Genomic DNA, 15,172 nt, shown 5'->3' on the forward strand with positions numbered 1-15,172 from the left:
AATAAGTATTCTTTGATTTAGCTTACGTTCCTCTAACCCCAGGTGGAACAGAAACATCCGTGGATCCACCTGGTCCTGGAGTTGGAAAAGGAGATTGAATAATTGCGAGATATTCTTCCTAATATTTTAGTTAAATGTCACAGAGAAAAAAAAAAAGGGTAGTCACTGTTTCTGCGCTCTCCCCTCTATACCAGCGGCACCTTATTTATGTGATTTCCCATACACATACAAATGTGAAATATACACACAAAAAAGAACACAAATAATGTATAAAGTGCACTCAGCATGTGTCTATTGACAAAAATAAAATATATATATATATATACACAACGTGTATATGTTTTGGTTCTGAACGATATCTGGGTATGATTTATCTTTAAATGAGAAAACACATAATGGTGTAGTAGATCAGAAAGCGATATGTTGATTAAACAACCATTGCACTCACATGCTTCATAATGAAATTAGGCTCCTCAAAAAGTCTTTTCCTGGGGTTTTGTCTCCAGCAAATGGTATAGGAACTCCGGCTCTGTTTCAAAGGACAGCTTGCCACATTTCCACACCTCCGTAATAAGCAAGAAGAAAAAGACCGTACTCGAGAATAGAAGATAAATAAATATTTATTCCGATTCGTTAGAAGTTTTAAAATCCGTTCGCTAAAAAGTTTAAAAAAAACGTCCGCTACTCGTTTCGCTCCGTTGAGCTTCTACCAGGTGTTTCAAACTTCTTCTCGGCGTCTTCAGTTTACGTGATGCTATCTTCCTCTTCCTCATACGTCACACGCATGCTGAAGGAAGTATCGCGGGATCTCGTGTACAGTCAGTTCTTCCTTCAGTCAGTTCGTTATAGTCTTTGATTCTAAAGTTCATCTCCGGATATCTCTCAGGTAAGTTGTAGGTGAATGTATATTGGAATTAATATTCACAATTCTTTGACACCCAGATTTTATAATTTTCCATAATTTATAGTGATGTATTTGTAGAGATAAAAAAAAAATATTTATACTTTGTTCTAAAGAAAATTATAAAGATCAAACTCAGCATTTAGACCTTTGGGTTTTAATGTTTCAAATTCAAGGACCCACTTCATTTCTTTTGTCCTATTTGTTTTATAGTATTGCCTCCTCTCCAGTGTTTATGAATTTCTTCTATAGCGCAAAATTTTAATTCCTTTGGATCTTTATTGTGAAACTCTAAAAATGTTGAGATACTGAGTGTTGTAAAAATCCTTTTTTTATATTTCTGATGTGTTCACTAACCCTAATCTTTAATTTCCGTATTGTTCTACCTATATACTGGAGTCCACAAGGGCATTCCAGAATATAGATCACATTTTTAGAGTTACATGTTAATAATTTCTCGATATCATACTCTTGATATAACTTTTTTATAGGAACTTTTTGTTATTCTATCTATAGAAAAGGATTAAATTTGATTTCCATGGAGTTCATTCTAAATATAGGTATCCTCCCATTTTGACATAAATAAATTTGCTTAACTGGGGGCTGCCTTAGTGCCCATTGCCATACCTTTTATTTGAAGAAAATATTTATTGTGAAAACTGTATATTATTGTGAAAAAAAAAAATATTTTTTTTTCAGAACTAAATTGACTCCTTCTATGATATACTCCACAAATTCAGAGGAATAGTCACCCTCATTTTCCAATACCTGTTGAATAGCTGCACAGCCTTGTTCATGTGCAATAATAGTATAAAGCGATGTTACATCGTTTGATACTAGTATGTAATCTTCCTTCCATTCAAAGTCTTCTAGTACCTTATCGTGTCTTTTAAATATGATTTTATTTCTACGAATGGTTGTAAAATGATGTCTAAATATTCCGATAAATTGGAAAAGAGGGAATTGACCACCGAAACTATAGGCCTTCCTGGAGGTTTCTCTACAGGGCTGGCCGAAGACTTAACGCCGCCTGGGGCGAAGTTTAAAACGCCGCCCCCCCCCGGCGTCGGCGGCATTTTAAACTTCGCCGACGCCATAATCTACGGTTCCCCACCCCGGTGCTTACCTTTAAACAGTCCTGCGGCGAGTCTCCCTGCGCTGCCACGGTGCCGGCTTGTAATGCTGAGCGCCGGAAATTGACGTCACTTCCGGCGCTCTGCATTACAAGCCGGCACCGGGACCGAACAGGGAGACTCGCCGCAGAGGAGAGAGAGAGAGGGGCGCCGAGCGGGTAAGCGAAAACCACTCGGAGCCCCTCTCTCTCTCCTCCGCTTCAAAAAAATAAAAAATAAAAAAAAGCGCTTGGGGCGGCAAAGTGCCGCCCCTTCTAAAGTGCCGCCTGGGGCAATTGCCCCAGTCTGCCCCATTATAGGGCCGGCCCTGTTTCTCTACATATTTATGGATTGTTGGGAGGAAATAAATACCTGGTATTATTGGGTTAATCTTATCAATATATCTGGCTTCACCTTTTGAAAGAAAATTGAAGCCTCTCCCATATTTCACATATTTACTCAAAGTTGTGCTATATTCTTTTGTTGGATCTCCTTGTAGTCTTTCATATGTATCCTGTTGATTTAATTGTCTGTAGGCTTCTTCCATATAATATTCTTTTGTTAGAATGACTAACAAATCTGCAGGTTTTATTACAATACTCTCATCCTTTCTCAGTTCTTTTAATATTTTCAATTCCTTTTTATTTAGATTATATTTATCATATTTAGATGTTTTTATCCTTTTTAGGTCATCTATTACCAATTTCTCAAACATTTCCAGAGCCGCTGATTTGTACGTAGTGGGGTAAAAGAAGGACTTATTTTTTAGATTCGTCTGTGATATTTCTTTAGGGGGATTTAATGTAAAAAATCTTTTTATCGTAGTGTTTCTAATAAATTTATTGATATCAATAAAGGCTGAAAATCCGTTAAATTTTTTTGTGGGGGCAAATTTAAATCCCTTTTTTAGTGTTTTTTCTTGTTCTTTAGTTAGAATGTTATTTGATAAATAAAAAATTCCCCCTTTTCCCTCCTTCCCTATTTCGCAAATAGTTTTTTTGAGTACCTTCTTTCCTCCCCTCTTACCTCTCCACCTTGATCTTTTACTTTTTTTACATATGTATCTTCTTCTTGTCTTATTACTCTGCGTTTCAGTCTGCGACTGTCTGAGTCTAAAAAAGGACTTGGTAGATCTCTTATAACAGATCTCGGACCTTTTAGTTCTTTTTTCTTTCTCTCACATTGTTCCAATGAATGTGCTGTAAAGTCCCTTTCCCATCTCAGGATCGGTGGATCTTTCTCATCTATATTAAGGCTTTGTAAGAGCATAATTGAGCTCGAGATTTGCTTTTTTTATGTGTTGTCAACCAGTGTCCTATTGCCGGATTATTATCTATTCCTATCCGATTAATAACATTTTTAATCCCTAAATATGTAAATAGTTCCGAATTTGGTAAGGAATATCGTTCGCTAATCTGGGAAAATGACGTAAGAACAACTTGGTTTAAGATATTGCCAATACAAGAGATACCACTCACAGGGGCGTACCTAGAGTATTTGGCACCTGGGGTGGATCCTGTATGTGGCACACCCCCCCACACACACACTTTAAAACTGCATAGCTTCTACCTTTATATACCAGCGCAGACACTGAAGGTGGTACAGCATTACTGTTATAATTATATACTGAGGCAGAGATTGACGGTTTTACAGCATAACACTTATCACTATATACTGAGGCAGAAATTTACGGTGGTACAGCATAACACCTATCACTATATACTGAGGCAGACATTGACGGTGGTACAGCATAATACCTATCACTATATACTGAGGCACACATTGATGGTGGTACAGCGTAATCCCTATCACTATACATTGAGCCGGACATTGACAATAGTGCAGCATAACTCCTATCACTATATACTAAGACAAACATTGATGTGGTGTAGGCCTACCACTTCAGTGTCTGCCTTAGGGATGCACCGAAACGAATTCTGGACTGAAACCGAAAATGCAGCATTTACCTGGCCGAAACCGAATATGACCCCCCCAACATAAAAGAAATCTAACATTTTTATTTAAAGTAAGTAACACACCAAAATAGGACAAAACAATTAAATAACAATATTAATATATATATATATATATATATATATATATATATATATATATATATATAATTGTTAACAGCAATCACATTCCTATCATGCCCAGGCATACCCAGATTCCAGGATGTACTCGCAGACTTGGCATGATAGGAGTATGATTGCCCTATCTACCCCTTCTCACTCCCTTCTGCCCTATCTACCCCTTCTCACTCCCCTCTCCCTATCTACCCCCTGTCCCCCGTCTCACTCCCTTCTCCCTATTTACCCCCTCCTAACTATCTACCCTCTCCCTCTTTGAAGTTCACTTACCTTTCAGGAGTCCTGCGGTGGGGGTGTAAGGCCTCTGTCTCCCAGCTCTGCCACTGTATGGAACAGTATAGAGTGATGGGAGTTATGATGTACTTTAGAGCATAATTATATAATGAAAAATACATTGGAAATGGTATAGCATAATACCCATCACTCTCACACACTTACAGTGGCGACTCTAGAAACAATATATAGGGGGGGCACACAAGATACCACAGTCAAACTGGGGGGGCATTCATAATTTCCAAAAGTAATGTGCTATGGAATTATACTTTTGTTATTGGGCTAAAATAATACTTGATCATTCAACATGGGAAGCCTGAAGCCACAATTGAGTGCGACTAATCCTTGAAATAAATATTATAACACAATAAATAACTTTTCCACTAAATGATTTCAGGGCCTTGAACGTTTTGTCCCCTGAAGTCACTACAACTTCAGGAGGGCATTTTATCTCTGGATAAATATAAATTAAATAATTCCTACTGTAAGTTAAGTGCCAGGAAACAGATGACCAACCAGGACAGGCTCTGCGACACAGACACCCACACACATCAGGACAGGCTCTGCCACACCCACATCCAAACACACACACACAAGGACAGGCTCTGACACACTGACACCCAAACACACACCCTAGGACAGGCTCTGCCACACTGACAACTGAACACACACACCAGGACAGGCTCTGCCACACCAACACCCAAACACACACCAGGACAGGCTCTGCCACACCAACACCTATACACACACACCTGAGGACAGGCTCTGCTACACTGATAACCAAAAACACACAAACAGCAGGACACAATCTACGTCACAGACGTCTACATCAGGATGGATTTTTCACACTGCATTGTCGTTTATACCCCCCTTAGTGTTTTTGCCCCTTGTGTATTGATGCCTCTGCTGCCCATATATATATTAATATTAGCCCCAGTTGCCGATAGCAGGTATAGATCAACACATTAACACACAAACCAAGCTTTACATGTATAGATCAACTGATATTCACTTGTGATCTCAGCACTGAAGGTATATATCAAATAAACAGAATCAGACATACAAATCCTGTATTTGCAGGTATAGATCAAATAAATACATGGAAACAGCATTGCAGGTATTAATCAACTGAATAAGACATACAAACACTGTATTTGCAGGTATACATAAATAATGTATGGAAATATATAGATGTGGCTCTACAGAATAACACAAAAACCCAGCATTGCAGGCATAGATCAACTGGAATTCACATAAAAACACGTCATTAAAAGGTATATTTAAAACCCCCTAAATTACAGGCATAGATCACAAGTTGCGTCCACACTGCCCACACAGCAATCACACTCCTATCATACCAAGGCAACCAGTAAATGCTGGTACCTAGGCAAGATGGGACTGTGCTTGCTGTGATTGCTGTTAGCAATCACACTCCTATCATGCCAGGTCAGCCAGTACATGATGGTACAGGGTGGCTGTAAGTGATGTGTTGACCCCATACTGCTGGCAGCATCAATACACAAGGGGGCAGCTAGCTAGGTTTCAGCATGTACTGGCTGACTTGGCATGATAGGAGTGTGATTGCTAACAGCAATCAAAGTCCCATTATGCCTAGGTTCCAACACTTACACATCCAACCAGTAAATGCTGGAACTAGGCATGATGGGACTGTGATTGCTGTTGGCAATCACACTCCTATCATGCCAAGTCAGCCAGTACATGCTGGTACAGGGTGGCTGTAAGTGATGTGCAGACCCCATACTGCTGGCAGCATCAATACACAAGGGGGGCAGCTAGCTAGGTTTCAGCATGTACTGGCTGACTTGGCATGATAGGAGTGTGATTGCTAACAGCAATCACAGTTCCATCATGCCAAGGTTCCAGCACTTACACATCCATTCTATCACACACACATTCATTCATATCATTCACAGATTCATTCCCTCAATCACCCATACCCATTCAAACACCCTCCCCACCCCCTTACCTGCACTGCAGCTCCTCGATGCCGCTGACAGACTTCAGCAGGGGGCGCGGCCTCCCTCTGCCTTCTCTGCTAGCTTCCGCTTCCTCTATGCAGTACAGAAGACCCTCCCACAGGTAAGTAGCAGGGCTCGAGGTGCGGCCCAAGTAAGATCGGTTGCCCTGGCTGCCGATCTTACGCGGGCCGCACCCTCTCTCTCCTCCACATTAAAAAAAAAAAAAAAAAAAAGACGGGATTTAAAGTCGCATTGCGACTTTATTCCAATTTCGGCAGGGGGGCAACAGGGGGGGCAAGGATTAACCTAGGGGGGGCAATTGCCCCCCCTTGCCCCCCTGTAGCGACGCCACTGCACACTTACCAATCCACACTTACCAATCCACATTTACCAATCCACATTTACCAATCCACACACACACCAATCCATACACACACCAATCCACACATATACCAATCCACACATACTAATCCACACATATACTAATCCACACATACACTAATCCACACATACACTAATCCACACATACACTAATCCACACATATACTAATCCACACATAGACCAATTCACACATATACCAATCCACACATACCAATCCACACTCACTGTCACTCTCACTGAATGCTTTCCGACCTTTCCTCTTTTCTCCTTACAGCTCCTTTTCCTCCTCTTCGCTCCTCTTCTTCAGTTCTTCTGTCTTCTTCCGGTTCAGAGGGCACGGACAGCGGTGGGCGCGGCTTCAGTGTTGTGCGCCGGGATCTGACAACAAACCCCGACGCACAGCAGCTGTTGCCGCACGGATCGCAAGGGAGCGGTATCGGAGGTCTTTAACAGACCTCCGGCTCCCTTGAGTGATTTTAAGCCGGGTTCAAGGGAGATCTTTGAACCGGCTTAAAATCACTCAAGGGAGCCGGAGGTCTGTTAAAGACCTCCGATACCGCTCCCTTGCGAGCCTGCTCCTCCAGCGGACCGCCCCCCCCACCCCCCGCTGTATCGTATATTATGGGTTTCAGATTACTTATCTTCTTTGCTCGAGATGCATTAGCCCAGAACAGATAACCTAGTTCCTAGCTGGCAGGTGTAGCACCTGGTGTGGTCTTCTGCTGCTGTAGCCCATCTGCTTCAAGGAATGGTTATATGAGTTACTGTTGCCTTTCTGTCATCTCGAACCAGTCTGGCTATTTTTTCTTTCACTTCTGTAAAGTATTTTTCAAATAAAAGTCAGAAGCTGTGTTTTTGGTTAATTTTTTCAACATATTCTATAATTCTTTAATAGTAAATTAGATGATATGATTAAATTAATGGTATCTTGTCCTGAACAAAAAAACAATATTTGAATATTAATTCAGGAATTCCTCCATAGGAAAAAAGTTTTATTAGTAAATATTAATTCAATAAACTATGTTTCTATGTTTAATAAAAACTGTGATTGAATAAATGCATTTTTTTTATTTAAATGCCACTTTGCCCCCCCAGATATGCCACTCTGCCCCCTTATATGCCACTCTGCCCCCAGAAATACCTTATACCCTGTGGCGTCACTAGCTTTCATATTTGGGGGGGGCACATGGGGGGACAGAGACCAAAGTGTGTGGGGGACAATTATAAAACGCTACATATACACTTATGTAGCAGGGGACTACAGCCCCTGCTGCCAATATGAATATAAATATTAGACCCTGCTGTCAATATATGTTAATATTAGACCCTGCTGCCAATATATATATATAAATAGCCCTTGCTGCCAATATATCCAATATATATAAATATTAGATCCTGCTGCCAATAGATAGATATATCTATTTAATTTTTATATATATATCTATATATATATATATATATCTATATATAGATATATATATATATCTATATATAGATATATATATATATAAATATTAGACCCTGTTGCCAATATATTTTATAGTGAAATAATTGGACCCTACCCAAACACTTCCTTGGGCCCTGCCCCACGCTCCCTGTCATGCAATTAATTCCTCCTCTACAACACCCCCCAAAAAATTGCCCACACTGACTGCAGATCAGGGGACGACTGTGAGAGTCTACGCAGTCTTCCTTCCTTCTGACAGCACCGTGACATTGAGAGGTCCTCGCCCCGTAATCATCCCCAGAGTCCCTTTGTCCCCTCATTTACCAAACCACACCCCTCTTTTACTTACTCCCTGTAGTTCAGGTATAGATCAAATAAATAACACATGTAAATAGCACATGCATGTATAGATCAATTGAATAAAACATAAAAACACTGTATTTGCAGGTATACATAAATAATGTATGGAAACATAGCATTGCATGTATAGATCAACATAACACACAAACCCAGCATTGCATGTGTAGATCAACTGGAATTCACATGTAAACTCAGCACTGAGGGTATAGATCAAATAAACAACACATGGAAACAGCACTCCAGGTATAACCCCTGTATTTGCAAGTATACATAACTAATGTATGGAAACATAGCATAGCAGATAAAGATCAACAGAATAACACAAAAACCCAGCTTTGCAGGAATAGATTAATTTGAATTCACAGAAAAACTCAGAATGAAAGGTATAGATAAAACCCCCTAAGGCAAAGATCCAGGGGCGTAACTAGACGCCTCAGGGCCCGGGTGCGAGAATCTGTTAAGGGCCCCCCGACCCCCTCACCCCCCCCCCCAAAAACATGATTTTTACCCAACAATTTTTTTTCAACAAATTCAATTTACATATTGAATCATATCTGTAAAAAAGTCAATGAAAAAGGGGCGCATGTACAAAGGGCATAATCCAGGGGTGTCCAAGTTTTTTCTGCAGTGGGCCACTTCATCAGAATTGTATACGTGCGCGGGCCGCACTCATTTTTCACTGTGACAAAAAATATGGCCTTTAATAAAATATGCAGATTAAAATAAAGTAAAATGACACAAAACCTTTACTCTTCCTCTCACTGATTTCTGGGCCTTGAAAGTTTTGCGACTACAAATTCAGGATTCCCTAGATTTATTCTAGGGATGAACTAAAATGAAAATTCTGGACCAAAACATTCAGGGTTCACTTAACCAAAACCGAAAATGACCCCCACCTTTAAAAATAATAATAAAAACTCACATGTTTAATAAAAGTAGGTAACACACAATTGGACAAAATTAGCAATATGACTTGGCATGATAGGAGTGTGTTTCAAACAGCTTTTGTGATAGCATTCTTTGGAGCTTTTAGGGTGAGTGAGTTGGTAGCGAATAATAAAAAGGGAGGTTCGGGTTTGCAGTTTAAGGATGTTATTTGTCGAAAGGATTTGAGATTGTTTTTGAGGGAATCAAAGACAGATCAGCATAGTAAAGGTTGTTGGGTTGTTTTGAATAGATTGAGTGGTTCAGAGATTTGTCTGTTTTTTGCTGCTGAACGGTTTAATGCTGTCCGTCCCGCGGTCAGTGGGAATTGGTTGGTGCATCAATCAGGTTTACCATTGACTAGGTTTCAGTTTAGGAGGGTTTTGAGTTTAGGTATGCGGAAATTAGGTTTGGGTGAGGAAAAATATTCAACACATTCATTTAGGATTGGAGCTGCAACGGAAGCAGCGTTATTAGGTTTAGACGAATCAGTTATTAAAAGGGTGGGTAGATGGCATTCAGAGCGACCACATTTGTTGTAAGATTGTATGTATTTGTTTTCTGTTTAATCATAATTTCTATCAGGTCTTCGGCAGTTTATAATATGGATTGTTGGTCACTCGTTCGTTTTTTGGTCACAAAGAAGAGCGGCAATAAGAAGTTATGGCGAAAATCTAGGTTTTAACAAAGATGAGATAGTTATTTACTGGGTGGGCATTAGAGGTTTAAGGATAGTGCGGTTGAAAGATTCGTTAGATCAATGTGTTAATTGTCTTCCGTGGCCTAATGCCATAATTATTCATTGCGGGGGTAATGACTTGGGTAAGATGAAATCATTAGAGTTAATTATTTATTGTAAGGAATTAATTTTATATTTAAAAGAGTCTTTTCCTGATGTGATATTTATTTGGTCCGAAATTATTCCACGTCTTCTGTGGCTTCAGAGGCCAGAATTTCGTGCGTTGGAAAGAGTTCGACGTAAATTTAATAAATCTATGGAAAAATGTATGCTCTTGGAGGGAGGTGTTACATTTAGGCATAAGGAATTGGAAGGTGGGTGTTTGGGTTTATATAGGCAGGATGGTGTTCACTTGTCTGACATTGGTTGTGACATTTTTAATGTGAATTTACAATGTATGGTTGAACAGGCCGTGGTTTTGTGGGGTAGGGCCTCAAATGGTTTAGAAAGACTTTAATAAATAACCATTTGAGGCGGTTGGGGTGAACTGATGTTTAAAAGTTATGCCAGCTGGCTTATAGGGCAGTTGGCAATTGGTGTTTTTTGATTTAGGAAGTGCTCTGGGGCTTGTGCCAAGGGCTTAAGTGGTTTGGTTTATATGTATCGGTTATAAGTTATATTAAAGTTATTTTGTATGTAATGTTAAAACTAAATAAAAGTCCACGGCCTGGTTCATCCAAGATTTATTGTGTTGTTTATTTATTTTGTGCTTGTTTTGTATATGTGTTTCTTTAAATTAATTTAAATTAGGTCCCCTACAACTTCATGATAAAGCCTGCAACCATAGGGCAGGCTGACATGAGGTTGTGGGGACAGGGTTAGTTATATTCCAATAGATTTAATATAGGGTTCAAATAAAGGTCAGGAGTTTAAAAAAAAAATAAAAATATGTGTTATATAACTAAATGGTGTTTGCGCCTGCGCTAGCGCTTTCCCGGTCTTTTTAGTGGTCTCGCGGGTGCCTCGCGCTTGCCTCGCGCTGCGTTTGGTTGGTCGCACCCTAGCTTGCGCCGCGTTATGGGCGGGAAATTTAAATATAAATAGGGGCTCATGAGGGAGATATTTTACTTACCTTGCAAACCGCTGAGCCGATACTGCACTGTCCTTGAGACTGGTGAGCAGTGGCAAAGCGGTTAGCGGAAGATGGAAGACCTAATGAAAATGCGCCCTCCCTTATGTTATTCTGTATTTAAATAAAAAAAAAAAAAAACGTAAGTCTTTTCTATTCCTCTGTGAATCTCAGAAGTGTTGGAAGGTTTTGAAGGTTGTTAGATTTATGAACGTTTTTCAGAGTTTGTGGTGCTTTTGTCTTTAGTCTCTTTTTGACCGGGAAGAACACCCAACTCTGATGTTACCGGATTATGTTGTATGTAACTGTGTAGAGTTGTTACCGCTTCTGCTGTATGTCATGTTTAGGTTCTATTTTCTGGATTAGCACCCTGTAGCAAGAGGACATATTGTTCAGAATAGGCAGCCGCTGATTATATCTTCAGATTATGATGTCAGAAACTGAACCTGCGGAGATCCCAGAATCTCAGCAATAAAACTGAATACAGCTGGGGCCGTACCAAAAATCATTTATACAAATTGAACAGTTACATTTCAAATATTTTCCATATATGGTCAACATGCATGACACGCCTTGATTCCGCCAGAGCTTCTGACATCACAATGGGCACAGCTTCGTAACTGGCACAAGGTAAGTGTAGCAAGGATCTGAAGCCTCCAGGTAAATTATTTCTTTTAGCTTGGAAAGGGAAACCGGAGAAGAGGCAATAGATTGACAATCAGAGGACAAAGCATTGAAGATAAGAACATTCTGGACTGAAGATGTGAACTGCTAAACCGTAAATCTTTTCTATTCCTCTGTGAAATCTCAGAAGTATTTGAAGATATCGTTAGATTTATGAATGTTTTCAGAGTTTGTGGTGCTTCTATCTTTAGTCTTTTTTTGACCGGGAAGAACACCCAACTCTGATGTTACCGGATTATGTTGTATGTAACTGTGTAGAGTTGTTACCGCTTCTGCTGTATGCCATGTTTAGTTTCTATTTTCTGTATTAGCGGCCTGTAGCAGGAGGACATGTTGTTCATAATGCGCAGTCGCTGATTATATATTCAGATTATGATGTCAGAAACTGAACCTGCGGAGATCCCGGGATCTCAGCAATAAAAACGAATACAGCTGGGGCCGTAACAAAAATAATTTAAAAAAATGAATGGTTACATTTCAAATATTTTCCATATATGTTCGACATGCATGACATGTCCTGCCACAAGGTAAGTGTAGCAAGGAGCTGAAGCTTCCAGGTGACTTATTTCTTAAAGCTTGTAAAAGGACACCTGAGAAGATTTGAAGGTTTTGAAGATATCGTTAGATTTATGAATGTTTTCAGACTTTGTGGTGCTTCTGTCTTTAGTCTCTTTTTGACCGGGAAGAACACCCAACTCTGATGTTACCGGATTATGTTGTATGTAACTGTGTAGAGTAGTTACCGCTTCTGCTGTGTGTCATGTTTAGTTTCTATTGTCTGGATGAGCGTCCTGTAGCAGGAGGACATGTTGTTCAGAATGCGCAGCCGCTGATTATATCTTCAGATTATAATGACGAAACATTGAAGATAAGAAGATTCTGGATTCAAGATGCGAACTGCTAAACCGTAAATCTTTTCTATTCCTCTATGAAATCTCAGAAGTTTTTGAAGATATCGTTAGATTTATGAATGTTTTCAGAGTTTGTGGTGCTTCTGTCTTTAGTCTCTTTTTGACCGGGAAGAACACCCAACTCTGATGTTACCGGATTATGTTGTATGTCGCTGTGTAGAGTTGTTACCGCTTGTCATGTTTAGTTTCTGTTTTCTGGATTAGCGGCCTGTAGCAGGAGGACATGTTGTTCAGAATGCGCAGCCGCTGATTATATCTTCAGATTATGATGTCAGAAACTGAACCTGCGGAGATCCCAGAATCTTAGCAATAAAACTGAATACAGCTGGGGCCGTACCAAAATCATTTATACAAATTTAACGGTTACATTTCAAATATTTTCCATATATGGTCAACATGCATGACACGTCTTGATTCCGCCAGAGCTTCTGACATCACAATGGGCACAGCTTCGTAACTGGCACAAGGTAAGTGTAGCAAGGAGCTGAAGCCTCCAGGTAAGTTATTTATTTTAGCTTGGAAAGGGAAACCGGAGAAGAGGCAATAGATTGACAATCAGAGGACAAAGCATTGAAGACAAGAAGATTCTGGACTGAAGATGTGAACTGCTAAACCGTAAGTCTTTTCTATTCCTCTGTGAAATCTCAGAAGTATTTGAAGATATCGTTAGATTTATGAATGTTTTCAGAGTTTGTGGTGCTTCTGTCTTTAGTCTCTTTTTGACCGGGAAGAACACCCAACTCTGATGTTACCGGATTACGTTGTATGTAACTGTGTAGAGTAGTTACCGCTTCTGCTGTGTGTCATGTTTAGTTTCTGTTTTCTGGATTAGCGGCCTGTAGCAGGAGGACATGTTGTTCATAATGCGCAGCCGCTGATTATATATTCAGATTATGATGTCAGAAACTGAACCTGCGGAGATCCCGGCATCTCAGCAATAAAAACGAATACAGCTGGGGCCGTAACAAAAATAATTTAAAAAAATGAATGGTTACATTTCAAATATTTTCCATACATGTTTGACATGCATGACATGTCCTGCCACAAGGTAAGTGTAGCAAGGAGCTGAAGCTTCCAGGTGACTTATTTCTTAAAGCTTGTAAAAGGACACCTGAGAAGATTTGAAGGTTTTGAAGATATCGTTAGATTTATGAATGTTTTCAGAGATTGTGGTGCTTCTGTCTTTAGTCTCTTTTTGACCGGGAAGAACACCCAACTCTGATGTTACCGGATTATGTTGTATGTAACCGTGTAGAGTTGTTACCGCTTCTACTGTATGTCATGTTTAGGTTCTATTGTCTGGATGAGCGGCCTGTAGCAGGAGGACATGTTGTTCAGAATGCGCAGCCGCTGATTATGTATTCAGATTATGATGACGAAACACTGAAGATAAGAAGATTCTGGATTGAAGATGCGAACTGCTAAACCGTAAATCTTTTCTATTCCTCTGTGAAATCTCAGAAGTTTTTGAAGATATCGTTAGATTTATGAATGTTTTCAGAGTTTGTGGTGCTTCTGTCTTTAGTCTCTTTTTGACCGGGAAGAACACCCAACTCTGATGTTACCGGATTATGTTGTATGTAACTGTGTAGAGTTGTTACCGCTTCTGCTGTGTGTCATGTTTAGTTTCTATTTTCTGCATTAGCGGCCTGTAGCAAGAGGACATGTTGTTCATAATGCGCAGCCGCTGATAATATCTTCAGATTATGATGTCAGAAACTGAACCTGCGGAGATCCCGGCATCTCAGCAATAAAAACGAATACAGCTGGGGCCGTAACAAAAATAATTTAAAAAAATGAATGGTTACATTTCAAATATTTCCAATATATGTTCGACATGCATGACATGTCCTGCCACAAGGTCAGTGTAGCAAGGAGCTGAAGCTTCCAGGTGACTTATTTCTTAAAGCTTGTAAAAGGACACCTGAGAAGATTTGAAGGTTTTGAAGATATCGTTAGATTTATGAATGTTTTCAGAGTTTGTGGTGCTTCTGTCTTTAGTCTCTTTTTGACCGGGAAGAACACCCAACTCTGATGTTACCGGATTACGTTGAATGTAACTGTGTAGAGTAGTTACCGCTTCTGCTGTGTGTCATGTTTAGTTTCTATTGTCTAGATGAGCGGCCTGTAGCAGGAGGACATGTTGTTCAGAATGCGCAGCCGCTGATTATATATTCAGATTATGATGACGAAACACTGAAGTTAAGAAGATGACTGTAGTAGCCTCGACTCCCGGGCTAGGCCCCCTGCAAGAACCCACAAACCTTTTCCCCAATAAAAACACGACACCATAGATTTGGG

The sequence above is a fragment of the Sceloporus occidentalis genome, unplaced genomic scaffold (genome assembly GCF_023333645.1).
Source record: "Sceloporus occidentalis isolate IW3139 unplaced genomic scaffold, rSceOcc1.0.p SCAF_35, whole genome shotgun sequence".
Lineage (NCBI taxonomy): Eukaryota > Metazoa > Chordata > Lepidosauria > Squamata > Phrynosomatidae > Sceloporus > Sceloporus occidentalis.